Below are 3,471 nucleotides of genomic sequence, written 5' to 3' on the forward strand. Positions count from 1 at the left end.
GATTTTTGATGGGCTTGAGAGAAGGAGGAAAGTTTGAGACATGAAACCCCAACTCGGTCTGGATCAGGTTTTGTCAGATTCAAAACAGATTCTAATGGAAACAAAACAGATAGTAGCCTACTACATGCAATAATATTGCACTAATTATTAGTAGTAGTATAGCTTTAAGTGTTTTAAACGTTCTTTTTATTTAAAACATTTTGGGTTCTTATGGTTCTCTAGCCTCAATCTTTCAGCCAAAAAAAATAAAATAAAATAATAATAATAATGAGAGGAGATGTGGATCAGAGAGTGGCTAAACTGGGTCACTGTGTTTCTGTGGATGAAGTCTGCTCACTCCTCTGAATGTAGATTTATGATACTTAATGGTTATAATGAACTGAGCATGGTTTAAATTTGTCATTTGAAAAAAAGTTGACTTAGGAAGTACCCAGGGAAACCTTTCAGTACATGGCCTAAAAGATCAACCAATCATATTTCAAGCAAAATCTTCATGTAGTTTTATTTCCAGCAAAGAAAACTTAAGAGAAAGGATTAAAAAAATTGGCACACAATTGACTAGTCTAACTTAATATGACTATGGTACTTTGACAAAATGCACTTAGTTTTCTGTATAGGCTGCATCTTTTGAAATTCCTCACAAAATTAAATGATTGTTTGTTTGTTTTTTGAGAAATAATTCAATTTTTTTTAGGGTTACTGAATAATAAGATTTTACTGACACTTACTGGTAAAGTTTAGTAACTATAATGGTACTAGACGATCCTTAGATCCCATTGTTGGTATTACAAACTGTATTTTCAAGTTTTGCACACATTTGAATTTGTAAAGTCAAACAGAACTAGGTTATTATTCTTTTGACTTATGTATGTGACTCTGCTTCTACAATAGTAGCCTATGATCAGATTTGCTTTAACACGTTACGACTATTGCATGTGTTTAAATGAGTGGTTTACAAATCAATATAAATAAAGACATATTTAAAGATTACTATCGCAAGATTTATTGTTAGAAGAACACCCTTAATTTCACAGAATTGAGCCCTAATTCGTTCATTCATCGATTCCAAGGTCCGTTCATAATAATAACTCACCGTCACATCTATTATTTATTTTACAAGCAAAGCCTAAAGGGACTGTTTTAAGTCACTAAAAGCAGCGCGCTATGGAAGCGGCCATGTTCGTTTTATTTCGAAAAAAATGTATTCAAACATCGATGAATATAATCTGAAAACACGTTGTAAACATTCAGTCTGCGGTTTATATATTATATGGTTTTATTCATATAAATGATAACGATATCAATGTAAAGTATTGATGTTAGGTTAATAACTCTTGATCTTTTAGAGAAGCTGATTATTAGCGCGTGACGTCAGACGCACGCACGCACGCACGCTGGGTTACGAAAAAGAGTTATGAAAAAAAAAAAAGAGTTATGAAAGTTCTTTCCGGAGTCAAACTATATAATGTCATTTATCCCTATTACTTCCCTGCAGATTCTTTAGAGATCCACACCGAAGGCTCTTTGCGGACATTCAGAGGTGAGGACATTTCTATCTTGCTCTTGTGCTTAAGTTACGCATATAGAAGAATGAACATTATTCGTTGTGTAATCTCTCATTTGCGCGTCTTTTATTACGGGCGATGCTGATGCATTTAGTTAAAGTGACGCTTCTGGTGATTTTATTAACACGCGTATTTAAGCACATTAATAAAAGGGGAAACAGCCATGCATTGTCAGTATTTTGCAAGCCTTTTTTATGATTAGGAGATCCTTTTTGTCGTTCATTATGTCATGGGAAAATAAAAATAATTATAAACACGATTACATTTTTTTCTTTATCTGATGTTTAAATATTATCTACTGTCTTCAATTCTGCCGTCATTACCATCACGACAGACACACTAAATGTTATTAAAGGAAAGATTGTGATGTTTACCTTGAATCAAAGGATCATTTTATTTTTAAAAGCATGTACTTTTAAAATGAACGAATTAGTAATTATTCATTATTCACTGCACAAGTGACTGCACAAATCAAAAATACTAAACCACTTTTGCAAATGTTTTTTTTTTATGCCTTCCATTTTCCCAGTATACAAGTAACTAATATAACCAGGATTTGTTTATGCAGATTTCAGAGACAACACTGTAGTTGTCCAAGTTAAGTATAAAGTAAATTTCATTTAATTTTTTAATTATGTGTGACTCGATCTCTGGTTACAGCTTATTAAACAAGCCTTTTTATAAGACAGACACACGTGCAGACACACCAAGAACTCCAGTTCAGCAAGCTTCTCAAACCAGTTCCTCAGAAATGTGCTGCTCTTTCATCATAGTGTCTTTGTATTGACGTGTCTTAACATGATCGTGGACAGGGACAGTGTAGATGTAGATCAATCCTCTCCATGCTTGTTTTAAACTTTTCCATAGCTGCTGCATTTGCATTATGCCATACAGAACTGAAATTAAGTTCAGAACAATTTCTCACTTATAATTAATGCTGATTTTCTGCTAATGAATGTTGTGTTCCTGCAGGAATCATGTTGGGATCAGTGGTTATTGGTATAGGCATCGCAGGATGTGTGCGAATGAGAGATTTACTCGCTCCTCTTCCGTCCAGCGCTGCTGAGAAGTTCAGCATCAAGGGCTTTGTGTCCAGGTCAGTGCATCATACAGACACTTGATTTGTTCCATGAATTAAATCTGATTGGCTTAACACACATGTTACAGGTTTGTTTCTTTTGACTTCACAGAACATAAGATAAGCTCTCTGTGGACTCATTTCATGTCATATGGCAAATATTTACTGTGCTGTTCTTAGTGTGCAGTTTCAGTAGAAATCTGTACATGTACACGCATGAACCATGTCGAAATAATTGTCAGAATAGATGCCTGCACTTAAAACATGTTTTCGAGTCCTCATTTTGAAAGGTTCAAATTGAAAGTTTTATTCATCATATGTACATGGGTCAAAGACGAAAAAGGGTTTAAGCATAAAAATAATGTGTAAAACTGCTTTAAATTGTTGTTGTTTTTCCCCCAAAAATTAAAAAAGTTTTCTGTTTAATTTAATTGCAATTTTGTTTTTGTTTTTCCGAGCAAAAAATAAATATCATAAATTTGTCCCTGGTTTACAGAAGAGACCCACTAAAATGTCATTCAGTGTAACAATCTTGTCAGGCATATTTACAACAAAAATCAATTTATGACATATTAAAAGACTAATTACTTTCACCCCAAATACTAATTAGTTGTAACTGTACATTTTTAAAATTTGCCACTATCCTAGGTTTTGCCCATTTGTCAGTAAGAATTTTTTACTCATTTAAAACACAATCAAATTTAATATGCTCCCTTATTCTTTTATATATTTTAATATGTACACGTCAGAATAAGCATGTTGTTTGAATTTTTACATAAATATTGTGTTACACTGAATGACAATGTAACATTATTTCAACCAAATTTT

General features: G+C 33.0%; 1 pseudogene; it reads left to right on the forward strand.

Moving 5' to 3' along the window:
* The first annotated feature begins 1,409 nt into the window (after positions 1-1,409).
* The window catches only part of LOC107662984 (biliverdin reductase A-like), a 7,421-nt pseudogene continuing 5,359 nt past the window's right edge, over positions 1,410-3,471 (forward strand).

This window comes from Sinocyclocheilus anshuiensis, unplaced genomic scaffold (genome assembly GCF_001515605.1).
Source record: "Sinocyclocheilus anshuiensis isolate Anshui unplaced genomic scaffold, SAMN03320099.WGS_v1.1 scaffold1659, whole genome shotgun sequence".
NCBI classification, from domain to species: domain Eukaryota; kingdom Metazoa; phylum Chordata; class Actinopteri; order Cypriniformes; family Cyprinidae; genus Sinocyclocheilus; species Sinocyclocheilus anshuiensis.